Raw genomic sequence first — 24,117 nt, forward strand, 5'->3', positions numbered from 1 at the left:
TGATCCTACTGTAGCAACCTCCTATTTAAAAAAAAAAAGACTTTGCTTTTTGGAGAAGAAATATAAGAATGACCTTAGTTATTTGAATTACTTAGCAAAAATTGAGGAAAATTTCAAATTCCCATCAGAATGTATGTTACTCTGTGGTATAAAACACCCTCAGTTTTTAGCAGGAGGCAGCCCTTGACCATCAGCAGTCAATCAGTCAGTCACTCTTTATTTTATATAGTATCTTGCCATTCCAGTGGGAACAGAAAAAGCTGAACAGCTTCTGAGAGTGTGAGGGAGATGGTAAAGAAGTGATAGTCTGTTTCAAGTTTAAATTAAAAAGATAATTGCAAAAGACAGTTTTAATATCCAGCAAGTGAGTTTGCAAGAAATTGTGAAAAAGCAGATGTGTTTCTGTACAAAATCAGTGGGACAAAATACTGCCAATTGACCAATTGCTAAATGTGTAGAGGATGAGGAGTTGGAGTGTAAAACTCAGTGGTTGAAGGTTGAAGCCCAACACTGACTCATTAAATGTGTGATCCTCAGCTTGTCATTCAAACTGTCTTTGTTTCACTGGCAAAATATAAAACATAAAAAGCTTGACAAAAGATCTTAGTGTAGTTTGGAAAGTCGCCATATCAAATAATTTATATGTGCAATTCAAAAAATAAAATGCAACTTGGAGGTCAGTATATTTACCTAAAGGTAAAATGAGGCCTTGCCCTCAATTCTGCTAATACAAGGCCAACCATGCTTATTAATTTCATGACCCCAATACACAAAAAAACACTCCTGCTTCCTAACTAAATCACACTGAAGCTATAGAGTGGGGGCCACCAATCTCTGCATTGTGTGCCGCCTCACATCCAGTGGGACCATCTGCTCCTGGTCACCAGAGCAGGGTACCAGTTTCCCAGCATTCAGACTATTTATCTTAATCCACTTCAGGGCTATGGGGAGACAAGTGGCAGCATCGGGCTGAAGGCAGAAGAAAGAGTCCTGGATGACGTGCCAGTCCACTACAGTGCCCACTCACGCCAACACCCACACTTACAATCAGACTGCACCAGTTTAAGATTGTTGCTTAAAATCTAAGTAGCACATCTTTGGGAGATATGTAGTGCAAAATAGGAGTACAAGGAGAAAACTTCACACAGACATGGAGTGAATGACCAAACTCCATATGGACGGTAACTGGGCATGATTTTTAAACCGTGGATCTGTGAGGCAGTAGTCAAATAAATATACAGTATGTGAGTGACTTGATGACCCTAGGCTTGGCACTTAATCCATTAAGGAATATGGACAACATCATAAACTAAATGTGTAATTTGCCACTTTCGGCACTCACCATGGCTTAATGAAAACAAAAAGGGCCTTTGTACTGCATGGTTAACTGACCTGCAGTGAGTTACTCATGCTGCCAGTGCTTCAACTGTTTATATTTGGAAACTATGGTGCTATTCAGTTGTGATTTGTAAGTTGCTTTGGATATGTAAGTGTAGTAGGTTATTTAAAAACCCTGCATTGGCTTGGTGTAAGTGAGTGCGGGGATGTACCCCATGATGAGCCATCCATCCGGAGGTGAGTCCATACTTATATCCAGTGATCCCTGGAAAGGTGATTCTAAACTAGCTAGGAAGATTATAAAATTAATGGATCGGTGAACATATATATTTCTTGTAACTGAACAGTTAGTGGTAATTATATAGATCTATTGGTAATTACAATGCCCTTCTTGTAAAGTAATAATAAATAAAAAGGCACGTGATGGCTACTTTACTGTTTTTTCATAACATATGCTTCTTTTCTCTTTCAGAGAGAGTGAGCAGACTGTTGAGGATGTTAATGTGCTGATAGCACAGCCTTCTCTTCTTGTGTCTAATTGCCATCCACAAGATTCCTTGTCCCCTGCAGGTCAGTCTTTGAGTTTTGGTTGAATTTATCATTCGGCGGAACAAACTGTTACTAACTTAGTTATGGGTGTGTCATTAAGTGAAATTGAGGGCAATAAAACTAAACAGACCAGGCCTAATTAATATTCACAGTCCACATGAAAATTATTGGCTTGCCCCAGCCTGCGTCACAGCTTCTATGTGCGGTGTTAGTATCTAGTGAATGGAATTCTGAACGTCTTCACCGACCACCCCAACCAATCAGATCTCTCTTAAAAGCTTTAGCTGAAGATAGCAGTACCTTGTAGTGACCAAATCTTCAAATCACTGATCTATTTGGTAGAGGTTCTAGTGACCTGTCTTCTATGTCTCTACCCACGAGGTCCCAGAATAACAAACAGTGCCACCCCTTTGACTTACCCTCTGAAGCAGTGGACATTAGGAGAGAATGCTTACGGGTCTGGCTATGTTGAGGCTTAGTCAGTCTGCCAGATAGCTATGATGTAAAGTCAAACAGAGATATGAAAACCTGAAATATAAAACACAGTGAAGGCTAGTCAAGTGACTTTGGTCAGGGTGGTTGTCATCCCTCTGTTGAGCCAGCTGTGAGGTTAGTAGAAGTGCTACAATCAGGTCTTGTTCGTTTTGTGCACACTGGGAGATGGGGGGATTTGTCAACTATGGAGAACCTGCGTGAAGGATCAGATTATGTTTTGCCTCTGGCTGGTGACCAAGGTGGTGCTTGAAAAGGTGTTAAACCCAAACATGTCCAGCTCAGGTATGAGAGCCTATTAAGCTGCTGCACCAATAGTGCAAACATTGCCCAGTGGGGACCTCATGCATTATAATGTGTTAAAAGTGACCAGAAGAATAAGTTGGGTGAAGTAGAAGTCTCTCACTTTTAGGAAAAAAGTTTTCAAAAAGAATATTTGGTCAACTCCTTCCATCAGCTCTATGAGTACTGTAAACTGGACAAAAAATACCATTAGATGGTGAACCAAGGGAGCTAGGAGCCCCAAAGTCGGTAAAACTACGGGCCTTGGCACTCTGTGTAAATTGTTGTGATAGAATATAAGATGGTTTTCTCCTGCGTAATTCACATACTCCCCTGCTTTCACCGTGTGTCAATGTGTGAGTGAGTCAAGTGTGAAAGTAAAAAGACAATTCGAATTTGTTGCTATGTCTAAGCTAAGGAAGCAATTAACTTTAAAGCTTTGTAGTTCATGGTGATCTACCCATTTGTTTTTTAGCCCTGTTATCCAGTATAGTTGTCCTGGAGTTACATTGCACAGTGGCACACACTGACCCAATTTGTAACTTGACACGAACATCTCTGGGATGTGGTAGACATAGAGAGAATATACACACATGGACCAGGATTTAAGCCCAGCTCACAGGCTGCCCCATGTTCAGTTGTCCATTTTCCTGTTATAAGGTTATAAGGTATTAAAAGACTATTCCCACGAAACAGGTCTATTTTATTGGAAATTGGTTCAGTCTGTAAATATAAAATAAACCTATTTGAAGCATTTATTTTGTGAAAACATTTTATTTAACACAAGGCGACTGGAGGCCAGAGCAAATCATGAGTCTATCATGGAGAACACTTTAGAACATAGGAATATTTTTGAATAAACAGGCCATTCAGCCCAACAAAACTTGCCAATTCTACTTACCAGTTTTTTCCAAGACAGCATCGAGTTTACTTTTGTGTTTGTGGTTTTCTGTTTGAAGAAAAACTTGCACACGTTTCCCTTTGTGTATTTGTGTTCTTGTTGAAGAAATTGATTTGAAGTAAAAACTAGGATCCACTGTACTAATTCCTGTCATAATTTTAAACAGTATGATCATGTCACCTCTTAATATTAACCTGCTTAAGCTGAAAAGGTTCAGCTCCTTCAGTCTTTCCTCAAAGCTCATACCTTGTAGTCCCAAAATCAACCTAGACACTCTTCTCTGGACTTTCTCCAGCGCTGCTATGTCTTTTTCTGTAATATCAAGACCAAAAATGTACTCCAAACCCAAGATGAAGCCTCACTAGTGCATTATATAACTTGAGCGTAACCTCCCTTGTTTTGCTCTCCACATGTCATGCTGTGTAGCCAAACATCCTCTCAGCCTTTTTGACTGCTTTTGTACACTGTCTTTATGTGGATAGTGAAGATCCCAACTCTTAGTTCCATCTCATTAAGTTACATTTCTACTAAGTTGTAGTTTTACATTTTAAAATTCACGCCTACATATAACTTACAGTATATGAGGCTAATTTAGAGATGCCTTGAAACTGATTGCCATGTTTTCAGATCGTGGGAGGAAACCACATTTCAAGGCACTTTAAAAATGTAAAACATATTAAAATGCAAAGCATTACAAGATAATCACAGTAGGTTACAAGATAATTGAAGTTTATAAAAATGATTAAGAAGTAAACAGTGAGATGTTTAGTTAAAGTGTCTTTTGATTGTTACAGAGAGAGACTTATCTCACTTATGGTCCACAACAGTATCAACATCCTAGGAGGACTGAGCTCTTTTAAAAACATTGGCTATGTTGATTATATGAGAATGGTGCTAAAAATTGAACCAGGACTGTTTTTGTAACCTGGAAGTTAAACTTGGTGGAGGCACAGTAGCTCATCTATCCTATAGGCATGGATTCTGTTTCTCTTCTCGGTACTATTCTGTTTCTCTTCTCGGTACTCAAATGTGGCAGTTGGTGCCACAGCCCACCTGCCAAGTTGTTTTGCTTGCCTAAGGTAAAGTCATCCCTGATGGAGGATCGCAGGAATCATGGGAAAGAGGGGTCCTTTCATTGGATTAGCGCTATTTCAGCTGTGGAATGGCCAAATAGGGGAGGCAGCTTGATGAATCAGGTCTCCAGGACTCTAAACAAATCCAAATCATATTATGTAATATCATCTACTGTTAAATTTTTCTTTTTAAAATTTTTCTTTTTATACTGTATTGAGGATTTGTTCTGTTCTGTGTATTGTACTGTATTGTATTGACCCCCTTCTTAGAGAGTCAAGGCTGGGGGGCTGTCAAGAGGCAGGGCCTGTTAAAGCCCATTGTGGCACTTCTTGTGTGATTTTGGGCTTTACAAAAAATAAATTGTATTGTATTGTATTCTAGGGATGGTTCCACTGTTATGCTTAGTGATGCTGGGATCAATTCTGACCCCGTGAATTTGGATAAGTGGGTTCAGAAAATATGTGGTAGAACAAGCAAAATCACACATAGTGGCTCCTCATCGTAGTGTCCTCCCACCTTACTTTACCAGCCCACTCACTAAATGACATTGCTGCCCACTAATTCCCGATTGGTTCAACCAAGCCATCAAAATAAATGTTAATTACACCCTTGGTTGGGGCAAAATATAAATGAAGAAATAAACTGGCTGACTTTTTGTACTTTCATAGATGTAGCATAGAATGAGGGAAGCCATTTAGAAAGAGTTGATTGTGCATTTATTTAAAAGTAATGTTTGTTTATGTGGCACTGTCTACCTGTTCTGTGGTGCTTCCAGAAGGGATTCACTTAAGGTTACACAGTAAATCTGAGGTGTTCGCTGAACATCTTTTATAGTCAGGTCCTTCAGGCACTAGGCCTCCCTGCTTAACGTTGAAGTACATTTATCTAACATGCTACCTAATGGCCTGGCGTTATGTCCAGGGTTAAGACAGAGCAGACTAAGGAAACAGAAGGATGGCATTTTCACTGTGATGACAGTTGATAGGGGCAGCTATCTAGTAGTGTGTTGCATCTCCCGTGGCTTTTATAAAAGCAGCCATTCATTGGGGTATGGATTCTACAAGAAGCTAAGTATGTTGTTCGGGAATGTTTACCATGTGAAAATGATTTTACTAGAAGGTTTCTGCAGATTGGATGGTTGCATAGTATTGCTGCAGTTTTTACCTTATTCCAAAGATGCCTAAAAGGTTTGAGATCCAGAACTGTGCAGGTTACTAAAACAATGAAAACTCACAGTTGCATTCCCAGAACCATTCAGTAACAATATGTGGCATGTATCATGTACATTATCATGCAGGAAGAGTCCTATCTGAGTATGGATAAACTGTAGTCATGATGTGATGAACTTGGTCGGCAACTATGTTCAGGATAACTTTGGCTATTCAGACATTTTTCATTGGGTATCAGGGACCCGTATTATGCCAGGGAGAAATTTCCCAAACCATTTAATTGCTACCACTTCTCAGTACTGTGGACACTGTGCAGGATGGCTCAGTGGACTCAATTTTTTGTAGCCAAATTCTTATCCTTCTATCAGCGTGATGAAAAAAGTCTGTTCAAGGAACTTTTTTCTACTTCTCAGTGCTCCAGTTTTTTATATTTCTTTGCCCCCTGGAGATGTGCTTTCTTGTTTTTTGCTAACAGCACCGGCATCCAACATGGTCTTCTGCTGTTGTAGTCCATTTAAGACAAAGTCTGATAGCCAGTGATGTCATTCTGAGATCATGTTATTCACACCAATGTTAAATATGGAAGTGATTTGCCTGGCTCTTGCGATTGTTTGTTTGTATGATTCTTGCCATTTACTTTTGTTCCATTTGATCCACAAGCTGCATTTATCCACAGGATCAATTAACACTTGTAGTTTTTTGTTTGTTTTTTTTTTTTTGTAAACTTTAAAAATGGTTGTGCACAAAAAGCCCATGATGATACCGTTTGAGAAAGGCTAGAACTGACATGCCAGTTGTACCTTTTTCAAAGTCACATTCACTGTGTCCATTCTAGTGCTCAGCTGAATGCTATATGATTTATAACACACATCAGTATCATGTGACATATGACATGTTGGAGGGAAGAATCTGTGCAAAGTTTCCCAAACTAGGAACTCTGTGCACGTTTAGAGTGAACTTAAAACCTACCGAGAGTATGCTATGGCTTTGCGGTCATTGCTGCCAAGACTGGCTCTGGCTTCCCTGCATCCTAATCCTAGGATTTGCATGAGTATAGCAGAGATCAATCACTCAGAATTTTAAATTTCACCATGAACTGCCTGCAACACTGAGAGGCATTTTACAAAGAAAAGTAGATTACTGGACGAATAAGTGATATATAATACACTCTTGTCTATTCAACACAAACCATTTTAATTAAAAAATTGCATGTTTGCTTAATGAGCACAACAGGAACTACGTGCTAGAAATCATGGAAACACTTCTATTTACAGGGCTAAAGGCCCTATGTTGGGCTAATATTTGTGAATCTGGGCATGAGTGCAAGTGGTCCTGCAATGCACTAGGATTCTGTTCTATGCTGGATCTTGCATTGCATTCAGTGCTACTGCTTTTCCCACCCCCCACCTCAAACCCTAAAATGGATTAAGTGGGCTCAAAAGTTTTAGTAGAGCCCCCTGTCTTAATTGACTTTCATTCAGCCTTTAATGAGGCACTGGTATTTTTGTCAAAGCTTTATTTCATCAGCATCCACACAACTGACCCTGCAGCATATGCCATAGTTCTAAGCAAGCCCAGATCCTGTGTGCTTCATAAAAAAAGAATAGTCACACAAACCGGCATGCTGAGTTGAGTGACATCATACTGCCACTGCTGAGTGGGCTCTAGTGTGGCCTAGACTGCATTTCGATGGGTGGATCACATGTCTGCAGAGGTGACCACTGAAAGTGGGAAGCGTGCCTCAGTTGTTCTGACAGAGCTGCTTGGTTTGTGTGCTCAGGAGCTTGTGCAGGCGGCATAGAGAATTTGGCTAGCCAGAGTTCACCACGCAGTAAAACAGACTGGTATAATGTGTACTACTTTGTTAAAAAATGTTTTTTGCATGCCTTGTTAAGTACTTTGTGTACTGTAAAATACACTATTTCAAATATAGTGTGTTTAATTATATACAGTCACAGGATGAAAATTTATTTGAATTCAAGTTATTTATTAAGACTATAATTTTAATTATACACCAAGTGCACTATACTCTGTTACAAAACATTTAGTCAGTTATCAAGCTGATTTAATAGAGAGGGTCAAGACAGGATTAGGAAGCAAACTCAAGACAGCGTGCCAGTCTATTACGGGAAGCATTCACCCTCACAGTGCCAGTTTAGAGTTGACAATATTTTTAAGATACATACATGTCATTGTGGAAGCCAAGAAAAACTAATGTCAGCTTGGGGAGAAAATACAAACTCCTCACAGTCAGTGACTTTAAAGGCAGAAATCTGGAGCTGAGAGGTAGCTGTGTTAACCACTTAACCAGCCTATTACAAACACAGTGAACTTAAATTTAATTTCTAAGTGTCATGCAGCAAAAGTTCATGTTTATTGTCATGGAGTTCTTTTTATCAGAACTAGAGTTTGGAATATAAATAAACAAGCCAATTTGGAAATTCACCATGGCAAAACACAACCCACAATGACACAAAAAGACATACAGTACCCTGTGTCATACAGCCCTTGCCCAGCCGGGACACCTCCACGCTGGGAGCACCAGGGGAGCAAGTGTGGCCAGAGCATTACCTCCCCCGGGACGTTAGATTGCAGCCCCCCTTTGTTGCAGCGGTGCCTTGGACTCCAACAGGGCTTCATGGGAGTTGGAGTTTGGTACAGCCCTGTGGGGATCTGCGGGCTCTGCCAGGGGGTGCTACAGTTACTGCTGAGCCCTGGAGAGCAGTTCTTCTGCGACACCTGGAAGTGCTGCCGGAAATGCATCATCAGACACCTGGAGCACTTCTGGGTGTCCTATATAAGGGGCCAGCAGACACTAATCTGGGAGCCAGAGTCAGGAGGAGGAAGACGAAGCTTGCTGAGGAGTGGAGTGGAGGAGATATAGAGAAAAGGACTGAGAGATAAAAGAGAAGAAGAAGAGCACTATGTAGAGGTGTGCTTGTGTTTTAGGAACTGTGTTTAACTTGTGTGGATGAGAAAGGCGTTTCCCACAAGGAAAAAGAAAAATAAAAACTCCTGTGTGCTTTGAACCAGTGTCTTACACCTGTCTTTGTCAGGACTGGCCTTTATAACCCTCAGAAAAAATCCATAATCCAGCAAAGCAATGAAATTGTTATCCAGATTAGTTCAGAAAGAAATGCCATTACATACCTGCGGTCTTTTAAGTTCACGCTTTAGTCAGTAAAAAACTTTGCATGGTGAGAAAAGTGTCCTCCATTAGTTGTAGCCAACTCCTGTTGCCTGATGACAGTTGTAGCCCCTGTATCAGCAGTCATTTTTGGACTGCACCCTCTCCTGTTAAAACCCCTTTTCCAAATACAGAAAATTGCCTATATTTTACTTCTGACTGATGGCAAGGCACATGTAAAATTTAATGAAAATTAGTTAAGCCATTTTAGCATGATTAGTGAACAAACAGACATACACACAGCTTATAGTTTTTGTACAAATTGAGCAAGATCTGAGGCCTTTTAACTCCAGGGAGTTGTACAAACTACCCACGAGCTAACAACTCAATGTTAATACCAGTCATGATAGGTGAATAGGACTGGTTAGGCCATATTGGGCTGACTGGGCTGTTTGTACCATTTTACTGCATATTCTGTACTTTAATTATGTGTGTCTACCACTGACAGCAGGGGATCCAGTAGTTTTTGTTATGCAGTTTTGACTTTTAGCAATCTGAAGCAACATTTTGGGGGTTTCTTGTGAGGTTTTATGGTCACTAGATATATCCTGAAATGTCATTTTACTTTCCATCTTTTAATACACCATAGTTATTGAGAGTGGAACTGGCAGGTGAAGAACATCTCTGCTGGTTACTGTTCCAAAGGCTTTTGCTAAAATTAGGAATACTTATTAAAATTGGTGATCATTCAGCAATTTACATGTTGCAATTAGATACAAAGTACTACCCAAAGGACACATGCTCCATATGTTTTCTATTTAATTGGCTGAATTGGTGAATTGATTTAGCTGAGAGGCCGGTGAAATACTACCCTTTTTTCTTTATCTTTATATTCCTTGTAGTCTTGCCCTATTACTATGTGTGATCCAAACAATAGGACCTTGTAATTGGGGAGCATGTCCATTAATGGCAGAGGAAGCAGTTGCTTTGGAAGTTGCCAGTTTACATTTACATTTGCACTTATTTTCTCAGACACTTTTATCCAAATCAACTAACAAAAGTGGTGCATATAGTCGAGACTTGGGGGACTGTTTGGGAACACATGTTACAGGACAAAGTTGCAAAATGGACCACCACAAGTAAAGATCTTAGAACAAAATGCAAGCGAGTTAATATACTTTGGAAATAAAAACCTAACAGCCAATAACAGTTACAATGAAATTCACCAAACAAGAGAGTTCAAAGGTTTCTTAAACACATTGAGGGAGTCGGTATTTAAGTTGGAGGTGGGTAGCTCACCCCTCTATTTAGGAGCTACTCATGAAAAGAGTCTGGATTGAGATTTGATCCCACACAGAAATTACATCTGAAAGAACAGACTGCATCTCACAGAATATGCAGCACAACTCCTGGTCCGGGTTTTGATCTTGTCATGTCTGGATTTGATGTTGAATGGAGGTGGCATCACTAGACACTGTTCAGCAGAAGACATGAATGGTCAAGAAGGATGGTAGGACCTCACAAGTGCCCCTGTATACAAAGGTGCTGACCCATTGACTACTCTGTGGGCAAGCATTAAGCATTTGAACTTAATATGTGTTACTGCAGGGAGCCAATGTACTGATTTGAAAAGAGGAGTGGCAAGTGGTCACCTTGGTTGGTTGAACACCAGACATGCTATTACATTTTGAATCCTCCGCTGCAGCTTGGTAACACAGGCCAGTCCTCCTGCCAGTAGAGTTTCAGTAGCCCAGACATGACCAGACCAAAATTTGAACCTGGAGTTGTGCTGCATACTCCGTCTGATACAGTCTGATCTTGCGGTTGTTGTGCAGAGTAAATCTGCAAGACTGTTAGACAATAGAAACATGGTCCGTTGAAGGCCAATTCCAACATCCACCACAGAAATACAGTGACCTAAATGAGACACTTAATATGACCTATCTGCTCTCTTAACTGCTGAAATATGGAAGCTAAGGGACATGCATTGGATTATGCAAGTTCATCTATTATGCAGGCCAGAGCAGTAGTTAGTATGACAGCCTTATAGCTCCAGAGGTTTGGGTCTGTGAACCAATGTTTCCGCCTATGTTTTTTTTCCCTATGGTTAATTAGTGATTCTGAATTTGACCAGTATGAGTGTGGCCATACTCTGCCTTGGATTGGTGCCCTGTTCACAGCTGGTTCTCTCTTTATTTACTTTAATAGCTCCAGGACATCTGAAGGTTTTAAACTATTAGTTGTTCCCTGAAGAAGACCCATTTGTAATATTCTGATATCTCCTTTTTTTTAGTTTTTGATAACCTAAACTTTAAATTTAAACCGTTGGCAGTTGCTGCTTACCTTTTCATCATTTTAGGTAATTTATTGCATTTTGTGCTCAGTAGTTTGTATGGCCCCTACGTGCTTGTATGCATGCCTGACAACGTCAGGGCATGCTCCTAATGAGATGATGGATGGTGTCCTGGGGGATTTCCTCCCAGATCTGGACCAGGTATTCATTAAGCTCCTGGACAGTGTGAGGTGCAACCTGGCGGCGTCAGTTGGACCGAAACATAATGTCCCAGAGTTGTTCTATTAGATTTAGGTCAGGCAAGCGTGGGGGCAGTCAATGGTATTAATTCCTTCATCCTACAAGAACTGCCGACATACTCTCTCCACATGAGGAGTGCACCAGCATAGGGTCTGACAATGGGTCCAAGCATTTCATCCCGATACCTAATGGCAGTCAAGGTTTCGTTGTCTAACCTGTAGAGGTCTGTGCGTCCCTCCATGGATATGCCTCCCCAGACTATCACGGCTGCTCCAGACCCTTTCACGTCTGTCACATGTACTCAGGGTGAACCTGCTCTCATCTGTTAAAAGCAAAGGGTCCCAGTGGTGGACCTGCCAATTCTGGTATTCTATGTCAAATGCTAATCAAGCTCCACGGTGCCAGGCAGTGAGCACAGGGCCCACTAGAGGATGTCGGGCCCTCAGGCCACCCTCATGAAGTCTGTTTCTGATTGTTTGGTCAGAGACATTCACCCCAGTGGCCTATTGGAGGTCATTTTGTAGGGCTCTGGCAGTGCTCATCCTGTTCCTCCTGCTGATGGGTTAAGGACATTCTACAGCCCTGTGCAGCTCTCCTAGATTAACTGCATGTCTCCTGGAATCAGATGCAGAACTAGTGAATAAACAGTCAGAAAAGACGAGGAGGGAAAAATGTCAGTGGCCTCAACCTGTTAAACCATTCCTGTTTTAGGGGTTGTTTCATTGTTGCCCTTCTAGCAGCTGAAACTGTTTAACAACTCCCTCTACATGTATAAATTGATACTGTGATTTTTATCAGCATGCCCAAACTTTTACATAGCACTGTGTGTGTGTGTATATATGTGTATATGTATACTATATACTTTGAGTCTGTACTGAGTAAAGTGGAAAAAAATAATTATTTCTGCTAGCTGGCTTTATTGGTAGTGTTCCAGAAGTCGCGTTTCTAGGTAACTGTGACTCTGCCTTGTGCCTCTGCCCAGTGCCTGCAGCTCAGACATGTTCAAACTGAGCTTATAGGAATGAAAGAGCCGGAACTTAGAAATGCACACCGTGTCCTTTGTGCCGCTAGTTGGCAGCCTGCGTCGGCACTGCCAGCACGTGGGCTGAAAGTCTCTCTGTTCTGCGTCACGGCAGCGCGGGTAGGCGTGAAGTAGAGAGCAGCTTCGTTGTGACACACCTGCGTGACTAAAGCTTCAGATGCATACTCTGATGTGGCTTCGTGCCACTGACATTGACACCCTTTCTCCACGCTGCTGTCTCATTCACAGGATTCTGCTTAACTCTTGTCCTCCATTCCCCCATCCATTTACTGGTACTCACTGTCTGTGCCCTTGTAGGCTCCTGCTCCTCCTCTCTCTTTCGCCCACCATCTCACTGCTGATAACTGCTTTACTTTGAGAAGACACTGGTGGTTGTATCATCAAGTATGTAGCTTGTCCATAAGAGGTAAATGAGCAGTATTTTGCTGTATTCAATTTTTCTTTGTCCATGTACTTGCCTGAAAGCCAGTTGGAAAAAGTAACAGGAAATTAATAACTGTCTGTCTGGGATTTAAATAATTCTGAGGGATTTTAAATGAGTTTGTGAATGTTACATTGAGACTTACTATCTGTCTGTCCACCTGCTGGTTAAGAGACAGCTACAGTAATCTCATTTCATCTGTATGTTTTCTAATTGGCACGCTGATCCTTAGAAAAATTAAAGTCCACAACTTGTATGTTGTAAACTAGCCAAGACTTTATTTAACAAAGCTAACAGAATACAAAAGTAAAAACTCACAATTCTTGAAGCATATAAGCCCATTCCCAGAACCCACTTTTTCAAGTTGACAGTTGTGGGAGCCCAATAGTATGAGATGCAAGGCAGTTAGTGTGTACATTGCAACAGGCACACATGTCGTAAATGTAGGAAGGATGGTCCTTGCATGTGTGTGAACTGTTAACATTTGAATTTGATGATTGCATATAGTGCTGAACTGACTTCTCTCAACTATTCTTTCCTCTGCATGTCCTGGGGTGCAAAAGAAACAACACCATACAGCAACATGGAGACTAGCAAGATTGGGGGAAAAAAAAACATGCGGTCACTGATTACAACCGCAGGATGTGAATGAATATGAATAATGTTGCATCCGTGCCAAAATGTTTTCTGAAATGTACTATATAGGTCATAAAATAAATAATTCCAAATATCATATATACCTATGTCTCTGTTTTGTTTTTTTTTGTCAGTGCGGCTTTGACATCATGGACCATGAGGTGCAATGACCTGAATAAAAAAAATCAAGTAACAGTGAGATACAAAAAAGGCAGATTCACCAGCATTTGTGTGTCAGCTTTTATCCATCTAGATCAGAAAATGTTCAGTTCCATTACCTCAAAACACCACTCACATCTGCAGTTATTCCCAGTTTCAGATAAAAAAGTAACAGCGTCAGATCCCTGGGTGGGGGGGCGGTAGTATGTATTGTGATCATGACTGAGAGAATAAAAGTGAAAATAAAAACGGAAACTTTTACAAGTACTATAAATGTACATCGGCTGTTACAGACGTAAACCAAATGTATGTGTTTATTGTATAATATTAACAATAAGAGCAGCTCACTACTCAAAACAGTAAATATACAAAGCAGTCAGGATCAAACCAGGGACTCTTGATTACAAGTCAGCAAATCTTACCGCTATGCCACGGAAGCTGTTGTATCGCCCTTGAACCTTTCGTGAAAGTGTTTATTTGATCTTTGGACTTCAGGCTTCACACATTGTATAGTTTATGCCTACATTTTGTCATTTATTACTAAAATATGAAAAACGTTTTTGTTTTAACAATGTGTTTACACAGATTATTGTAGAAACGGAACACACATGAAATGCATATGTTCCAAATAACGATCTACTATTTCAACTCTAAACTCCAGCACTTCACTCCCAGATAATCAAGGCATGAGCTGTAAGAACTTTCTGCACGTACTGCAGTGGTGGGGGGGTGAAATGCCAGGCTGCTTGCTGCTTGTCTTTATTGGCACACTTACAGGACAAACGACGCTGACGGAGAGGTGCGAAGGGATTTAAGGTGGGCCGGAAGTTTTTTCGTAGGCTTTGGTAATTCTAGTGTTAGATAATTGAAAATGATAATGATGAGGGGAGCAACACCCTGTCTGGATGGCTTTGAAAACCAAGTTTAATGTAAAACACAAACATCTTCCCTCTCACTGACACAAAAAGACTTGGAGGCATGATGTGAGAGAGATTCCTCTTCATCCATGACAGCAAATGGATACCGTACTGTAAATCAAGATTTCACATATTGATATATGTCCAATAGATCTATACAATCCCATTCTAATAGAAAAAGTCCATTCATCCACTAGATCAAATTAATAGAAATTTAGAATAGTAGAAAACTGGACCTGTCCTGGGAACATTATCTGGGTACTAAGAATAAGCCTTAATTGCATGCTATTTATTAATTTATCTTTTGGGCAAACTTCATCGATTTAGAGGTTTTAGGAGCACTAGAGTCTACACCGACTATGCCCAGGAATTGGGCAGGCATCTACCCAGGGCAGATTCACTCACACTTTGATGCCAGTCAACCTAACACACATTGTTGAAATCTGGGTTGAAATGCCCAAAAGGACACAGAGAGAATGCCCATACCACACACTGACACTGACTAGCCCAGAATTTGATGTCAGACTTCTGGAGGTGTGAAGTAACAGTGCCAACCACTATACTCTTCCTAAAAGGCTTGCTACAGTGTAGAAAGTGAAGATGTCCTGTTAGTCATGATATTTTCAGTTATGTCCATTTTGCTAGTTCATCAGCCCTTCCAGGTTCAATATTACTGTATGAGGAGTGATCAAAAAGTTTTGAGACTGACACATTTAAAGAAAAACCAGTAAAACTAAACAAGTTTTATTTTTCAACATAATTTAATAATGTTGTTATTATATTCACAAATGGACTGTTTTGCCTTTCTTGTATAACCAGTCTTCTGTAGCTGACTTGACAACTTCATCACTGCCATATCGCATTCCACTGAAGCAGCCCTTCAAGCTGAAGAATAGACGATAGACACGGGCTAAGTCTGGAAAGCATGGTGTGTGTGTCACTTCTTTTCGAATCCATAATTTCAAGTACAGCCTTTGCAACAGGTGCAGTGTGAGAGAGGCATGGTTGTGAAGAAGGGGGAAGGCTGACAGCTTTACCAGCCACTCTTACTAATTAACTGCCTTAAACACTGAAGTTAATCAGCACCAAACTGAATGATTATATGTGAGATTTGAGGCATGTAATCAATATGGACTGCACCATTAACCTCATAAAATATTGTGTACTTGATCTTGCTGGCTTGGACCTTGAATTCCTTTGATGATGGAATGTCACCACACTTCTGTTGTTTGAAGTGATGATTCTAAACTTCATCCTTATTTATGGAACACTTCTTAACTTTATCCTAGAATTAAATCCTTAGACTGAGATTCCCCTTGGAACACTGGATGTGTTGCTGCTTCAGTTCCAGAGTCAATGTTTTGGCCATGTTTAATTGTTCATGAAGACTAGATTCAACTGACTCGTCACTAATCCCTATAGTGTTGCTGTCACATGCATCATCTCCCATTGATTCTCCATTATGATTTTGCTCCAAGTAGCAATATAACATTAAAAGCTGACCAGACCTGATGTCATCCTCAGGAGATGCCCTGCTGTAAAAGAATTTTGCATTCCGTTTCATGACTGTGGAGTTATGGTGGGGAAGTGAGAATAAACTTCCGAAGTTGTGTTCTATATCTTTTGTAGTCCAACGATAGCATGGTATTTCATTTTGTTCTTTTCAGAAGCTATGTTTACTTGGTTCTAAACATGAATGCTAGAAACATTCTGTTTGATTACACAGGAACTTCAGGGTTAGGCTTAAAATATTTTGATCTTCCCTTAAGAGTTTGTAGCAGACTGTTCTAGCACTTCATCAGAGGTCACAGCAAAACTGATCAGGTGATTGATTTCAAGGTAAGGCAGTTATACTCTTTAATCATGGCTTTGGACAGTGGCAACATGTTGCATTGTTTATCACTGTACTCAGTACACGTGACAATAATCCACCTTAATAAATGAACAAGTGTCGGTGTGTGGCTTTATATCTGTGTGTCTGTCTGGTAGCTATATCTCTGTCATATGCAATTTGGTATGGGATTTATAAAAGCAGTGCTAACATTTGTGATGTGCCATCTGTTGGAATGAAAAAAATGCAACGCATTTTATTACTACATGCATTTATTTTTCATCAGTTGAAATTAAAAATGCAATATATTTTATTATTACATGCATTACAAAATATATTCCAATAGATGCTGCACTGCAAATATTAACGCTGAATACGTCCAAAAGAAGGACAGAAATCAGCTTATTAGATTTCAGCTTGTCTTAGACGGGTACCACATATAGTGATCCTATAAACCTATAAGCCTACCTGTAAATCTATTACCATATGTTCCAGTACAGTGTTGCAGTGAGAAGCATTGATGGTATTGTATTGTAACCTAATGCCTTGTGAGTGGGCATACTGTTAATAGCACAACAAAATACATTTCGTATAGAACCTTCCAACCACACTTTACAAATACAGAGCCATGTTGCAGTTGTATCACAGTGAGAGAATAGGTAGGGTAAGCATGTCATACTTGATCACATAATGAGCCAGAGGTGGCAGCCTTCTTATTTACATTACAACTTGTTAACTTGTAGACTATACTGTATGACCAACTGATTGCTTAGGTTTTTTGTGAAGCAGCAAAATTGGAAGTTATTATTCAAATTACTTACATTCTCCAGTCCTGATTTGTAATACCTATACCATGTTACATCTATAGTGACAAAGGAAGACAGATGTTACCATCTGCTACCAGGACTAAATGCTGTATCACAATACTACAAAGCTATTAGTTTGACCAGCACTGATCTGGCATTGACAGTGACATGAAGTGACCTGTTTGTGTAGTGCGCTCCTCCCTGTGGTGTACCTGCTTCATTCCCTCAGAAGCATGACATGCTACTAGAAGCAGAGCAGTCTGTCATTTAGTGCTTGCAGGCGTACCAGCCCGCAGTGCACTGTTTGCACACATTGCCTCGTAATGACATGTCATCTCTCTGGAAGTGCTTGTTAACTCAGTTGGTGTAATTGTACGGTGCACACTTTCTAAGTGCACATAAACACGTTCAGGGCCTGGGGTGACACCTAGGCACCCACAGGAGCAGCCCTGCCCAGTTGCTGAGCATACTTATTTACTTTGATTCTGGTTTCACAGATTACTGTTACAGTACAGAAATGATCAACAGTGGGCACATGTTTGTGTTTTTGTGCACTCGGCTTGATAGAAGAATACTTAACTGGCGTTGTCTTGATTGTGCTTGGCCAGTCCATCTGTTACACAACTGGAAGGTCCAGTTTCAAATGCAGAATTCTTGAGGGGTCAAAGAGGCAGTTGTTTCTGCAACATAGTTCCAACTCTAATCAACATGATATGCTGTTAGTAGTAAAGGATGGATACCGGAGGACAGTTAATAATAAAGTAATAGTCTCCTAACCCAAGAGTCAGCAACTTGGAGGCATGTGTTCTTACTTGTGGCCTCTTGCTCCTTATTTAATGGGTCAGCCTCTGCAGGCATTTCTCTGGCCATTGTAAAACAAGTTGGCGTTCAGGACTACAGGGACATCTGGGGTCTCCAGGGGAAGTTGGAGTTCTACTTGGATGGCCCCAGAGGTTCTGTGGAGAATTACTGACCCCAGATATGACTCAATACTGCAAACTGTAAGTAGCTAAAGGAATGGCCACTGTGCCATCGAGGTTGGAGATCAGTAAGGAAGGGCTCACCTATCAGGAGGGAACAGAAGTCAGACGGGTAATGGAAAAAGGAAAGATATGTTTGCAGTAATTCCTTTGTTATTGTGGGTCTTAGGTTTTGATGTACAGCTCACCCAAAAGTTCATGAGGTGTTAAGCAGAACTAAACTTCTGCCACATGTCCCAGCATCTGCCCTACAACCAGCATTTCGTCATTAACTTTGCAGGAAATTGTCCGTCTGTCCATTCCATTTCTCAGGCTTCTTTATTTTTACTGTTGCTATTATATTGCGGGTACAGTATGAATTTCTGCCATCTCTCCAAAACACCAGCCTTCTGTATTATTGTTGGTCTGGCATACACCTATGACTTATACCTTACACCAGGCATGGGGTGTCTTTTGCTTGCTATCCTTTTTATATCTGTTGCTCACCCCAGTCCTCCTCAACTGCCTCCTCTTTTTCTTCCTGGTGTTCTGTACATACTGATTCACACCAGCCCTCTTCAGCTCCTCTGCTGTATTTGGCTCATCTTAAGTATATCAATGGCCCTCACCAATCTTACGCAGCTTGTTCTCTGTTTATTTCTGGTATCATGCGTGGTGTTTTCCTGCATAAGTCCTCCTCTGTTGTTCAGTTTGTTGTTACTCCTTTGTATATGTAGCCCACATCAGGCCTCTTCCTCTATTTCCTGCTGGGCTTGTGTTGATCTTTTCTATTGTTGGTTTAATTTATATATGGTTAGTATGTGTGATGCACTCTCTGCTTCCCATGATAATAGTTGCTTGTTTTGTATATAACTGAAGAATCTCATGTTGGGGAAAATTAAAGGCAAAAGTAAAGGAGAACGACTAAGATGGATAGACAGCATTACTGAGACAATGCGTATCACCTTGAAGGGACTCATAGAAGCATTTTCAGATAATAAATATACAGGTCAAATTCTGTTAGAACATACTCTTACATTTTAACGAAATTTTAAAGACATTTTTTTTTGGTCCTGGACAATTTCCTATAGAACTGCTGTTATATCTGCAAAATTCGTTCAAAGTAATTTTTCATTAAAAAGCAGAAAAATGCATGTATTTCTTCTGTACTTTGCCCATAGATCATGATTCAAGAGCTTTGTTGAACAGCTAATTAGATTACACATTTATGTCACTTGGTTTGTGGTGCTTGAGAAGGGTTACTACAGACTGGAGGCATCGTGGGTATATCTAGAAGTGGGATAACTGTTAATCAAAATCTGATTTCAGCTGTACTTGTGGAGCTCTGGAGGTTTGTACGTACCTAATTTCTTTCCTTTGCATTGGCCTTTTCCTCTTCAGGTAGAACTGTCCATTTTTGCTGCTTCCTCTTGGCATCACTCATCAAACTGACCACTCTTACAGTCGAAGTGTTTATCTTGGAAAATGCAGCAGTGGCTGTTACCATATTGGCCTGGTTTAACGAATCTAGTGTAATGTATTACATTGAACAACAGAATAGGCTGATAAGACAACTTTTCTAAAATTTTAGACCCTTACTTGGTGTTTTTATTATCATTTTTGTTTTTTTACCCTTCCTGTGCATGTTTTCCTATTTCTAAATTTTTCTTCCAAAACCTCAAAACTTCGCAACCAGATGGATACACATAAATGGAAACACACACATATATTTGTCCTTCAAATTAATATGGATATATATCTATATATATTGTGATAAACCCAGGGCATCAGTGAACCCCAAACCCTAACATGAAGACTCTTGTCCAGTCCCAGGTTCAAATAATCAAAAGATTTTTTATTTTTAACCCGCTCCAAATGTGACACAAGCAAATACAGATTCTTCTCACTATATCTCTTGTTTTCTCCCTACCACACTACCCTCCTCCACTCAAGCGTTGCTCCAGTACCTCCCAGCTCCGACTAGCTTGAATAAGGGAATGTGGTCTCTTTTATCACAGACCCAGGAGTACTTCCAGTGCCAGGGCGACAGCCCTTTCACAGTACTTCCGGGTCACATAGAAGCCCATAATAGGGAGGTTGTCTCCCTACAGCACTCTCTGCTGGCAACCAGTGGCCTCTTTTTAATGGGCTGTCCGTCCACCCTTTCCGGTCCTTCCTTCCAGGTCTGTTCCCTCTCCTGGTCTGGATGCCTATCCAGCCCGTGTGAGATCTACTATATATATATATATATATATATATATATATATATATATATATATATATATATACACACTCTCTGGTGCTGATCTTCTCGCTATTCTTGTGTACATTTTTGGCCTATATCAGACCTTGCTACCTGTTTCTTGCTCTTCATAGTATTTCTGCATCCATCCTTAGCTCTTCTGCTGTTAGTTGCTGAACTTCTTGTATATGCATGTGCTGCTCAAAATTTTCTGCTCTAAATCTATTTATGATTATCTTGTGTATGTTTTTTACCCACCACAAGTCCCCTCTTCATCTTTGCTATTGTTGTTTGTTCTTGTGTATGTCAAGGACTTACTCAGATCTATTCCTACTTGAAAGAATTGTAATCCACAACCAGGCTTCTTTTTCCTTCATTACTTGCCTGTGTTGTGTATTTTTTGGTTTGCTTCTTATCAGCTCAGTTTCTTTTATATTGGTGACTTCTGTATATTTGACCCACTCCAGTTACTCAGATCCTGTGCTACTAGCAGTTCTTTTTTATATCTGTGGCATACTCCTTACCTCTCAATAGAATCTGTGCCTTTTTAAAACACACATTTGCTCTTCTTATATCCTATGCTATTAGCTGCTGGTTTCATGTTCACTTTAATCCCACAGCAGGCTCCTTTTCATTCTCTTCATGGTCATACTGTATGTGTATCTTTTACCAACTCCAGACCTTCTCAAATTTTCTTCTATGGATAGTCTCATCTACCTGCAGGCTTCTCCAGATGTATGCCTTTTTCTTGGCAGTCTCTTGTATTGTATATATTTGACCTACTACATGTGTCCTCAGCTTTGATGCCGTTAGTCCTGTTTATTATTTTGATCCTCCCCAGACCTTCTTGGCTGTTTTTTTTTGCAGGTTTTAGTACTGTACTGTATATCTATAACCCTTCTCAAAAGATTCTTGCTGGCCTCGGGTGTATTTTTGGCCTCAGGAAGGTTGAGAGTTAGTTGCTTGTGACTCGCCTCCCCCACACAGCTGCTCCTCCATGGCTTGGATACTTGCTACTGGCCCTTGTGATCCTGATGTGTCACTAGAACACTCTGTTCCCCTGCCACACTCTCCTTTGCCTCTCACGAGTGTAAGATCAATGAGAAGTCATACTTTGTGGTGTCATCTCTATGAGTCACTGGGGTTCACTGGCTAGACAAGGACCCACTCCCACTCCCCCTCCCCCTCATTTTTCTTCAGCAAGAAATGAAAAGTGAAAAGGCCACACAGTGTGGAACAAGGGGACCAACGACCAGACAGCGGCTGGGCCGCTATGACATCACTCACCCCATTTATTGAGAATGATTTTACATTACAAAAGCTGAGCTCTGGAAAAAAAAACTCTTCCCTGGCTCTGTGACACGGGCAGGGTTTTAACTGGAGTTCAGCTGGAGGCCAGATGGGATTTTTTTTTTCTCTTCACCAAGATTAAAAAAAGTCAGTGGGATTTTTGAAGGTACGGATGTGGTAACCCTAAAAAGCAGCAGTACCAACGCTTTGCTCTAGCAGTGCTTTATTTAGCAAAATGCTCTCTCTAGGAGTTGTTCTGAAAAGCTTCAGTTTCAGTTTACTTTAATGGGGAAGACTATGGTTTAGATTGAAACCCTAGAGGTTACGGGTTCAACTACAGGCATTATTAGGACCACTTGCTATTAGAAAATATAACCCATCTCTCCCCGGGCATGTGGCCTCAAATTAACCACGTGGGTGCCAGTGTCGGCTACAGAACCCTCACTATAGTTTAAATGTGAAGCTCCACATTTACATAGTGTCAAGTGTGTTCTATTGGGTAGGGATACAAATGGGCAAATAATGGAAGATTTCCTTGTTAGTTTTTAAAATTTTGTACAGGTTGAACTGTTGATGCACTTAAAAGTGTTTTTAATTTCTTGTTTACTACATGAATTGATGACATCTGTTTTATGAACTCAGACATTGTACACAGGCTCTGGGAGAGTGAGAATGTGGTTTACTGTGTGAGTAGTCCCTGCAGTAGATTTGTGCCCACTCCAGGGTTGGTTTCATCCTTACTCCTGATACTTCCATTCCCCTCAATCCTGAATTAAATGTCAACCTATATTAAGTTTCTAACAGTCATATCTACAGTAAAAAGTGATGAAATCCATCTTGGCAGGAGCAGGCTGCAGTTGGTCTACCTAAGGGAACATTCACTCTCAGAATTAAGTCTAATAACCCTGGATTGTGAGTTCCAACTTGAGGCCCCATGTGTACACAAAGAGAACATGAAAATTGTGCACATAAACCAATACGTGAAATGGCTTCCACTTTTTGCACATTTTAACACCACCATTTATTTCAGTTCCTGAATTCTGTTTTTCCAGGGTAACTGAGGGCTGGAGTCTTTCTTGTTAGCAATGGGTACAAGGCAGGGATTTGCTTTGAATGGGAGGTTGGTTTTTCGCTGGAACCCAATTAGTCCAGTCTTTTTCCTTATACATTTACTCAATTACATTGGACTCCACATCTCTGATGCTGTGAGGCAAGATCACTAACCACTGTGCTGTCATTTTCTCATGGCCTATATTTACTAAATATTTTTTGCAATCTATACAACAGTAGCATGTTTTGTAAAGTGGAGCACTGCTGACTGACGCATTCACCATGTTGGCTAGAATCCCACGCTTGGATATGGTATGTGTGAAGTTTATATATTCTTTTGTATATGTGAGAGGGTTTTCTTCTGGGTAATACAGTTTTACTTTCACATCTTCAAAGACATGCTAGTTAAGGTTGAATCAATGCTGACCCCAGTGTAGTAGTAGTAGTTGTTTTTGTTGTTGTATTAGTAATAATAGCAGTACTGTTATGTGTACAGAGTATAGTATAATTCTTATATGTGTGTTTGTGTTTGAGTGGGCCATGCAATGCAATGGCACCCAGTCCTGGGCTAGTTTCCTACCCCAAATCCAATGCTGCTGGCAGAATTAAACTGGATAAGTTGAATCCACATAACCATAGATCAATTAAGTAGGTTGGAATGGTGATATTCGAGAAGGATGTTGTACACCATTCCACTTTACCACTTCTTCTGGGCTGTTTTATAGAAGGACTATGGCAGACTGCACCATGGACTGATGCTCCTAGTTCGACTATTCCATGTTAATCCATACAGAGTTATTTTTAGGAAGTATTGGTGGAGCATAAGATACAGACATTAGAACAGATGCTTACATAAAGAATGACAACCATGCTAGCAAATGGGAGGATGGAGGATACACCCGTGGTCACTTATTTGTTGGCAGAGCCTACTGGCAATCCCTCTTATCCCTCCAGTTGTGCCTCTGTAGGACACCTGAATGTGTGTAGAAACCATGTGTCAATGTAAGTCTTGAAGCATAAAGTGTTCTATAAAATACAGAAATCTCACTTTCTAGCTGACTCTTTTAAACTAATTAGACTTATCCCCCAACAGGGTGTCTAAGCCACAGCCAGAAGAACACATCATTTAGGCAAGGTGGGGAACAGTGTCCAAGGCAACTGACCAAACATGCATGTTAGGGAAATCACAGTTCAAAAAACAACAAAAAATGCAAAAATAACTTTTCCAGCCTGTTGTCGGCAGAGCGTTGCTATTTTTAGCTCCAGTGTGAGAACTCAGGACGCTTCCCACGTAGCGTC

General features: G+C 40.5%; 1 protein-coding gene across 4 annotated transcripts in view; it reads left to right on the forward strand.

The window, feature by feature from the left end:
• Positions 1-24,117, forward strand: part of kdm6ba (lysine (K)-specific demethylase 6B, a) — a 392,876-nt gene that overhangs the window by 309,240 nt on the left and 59,519 nt on the right. For all 4 annotated transcript variants that reach the window (XM_039747183.1, XM_039747187.1, XM_039747185.1 and 1 more), the window contains one exon: positions 1,811-1,908. The gene's annotated coding sequence lies outside the window, so the exon portion shown is untranslated. The remainder of the gene's footprint in view (positions 1-1,810; positions 1,909-24,117) is intronic.

This window comes from Polypterus senegalus, chromosome 3 (assembly GCF_016835505.1).
Source record: "Polypterus senegalus isolate Bchr_013 chromosome 3, ASM1683550v1, whole genome shotgun sequence".
Taxonomy (NCBI): domain Eukaryota; kingdom Metazoa; phylum Chordata; class Cladistia; order Polypteriformes; family Polypteridae; genus Polypterus; species Polypterus senegalus.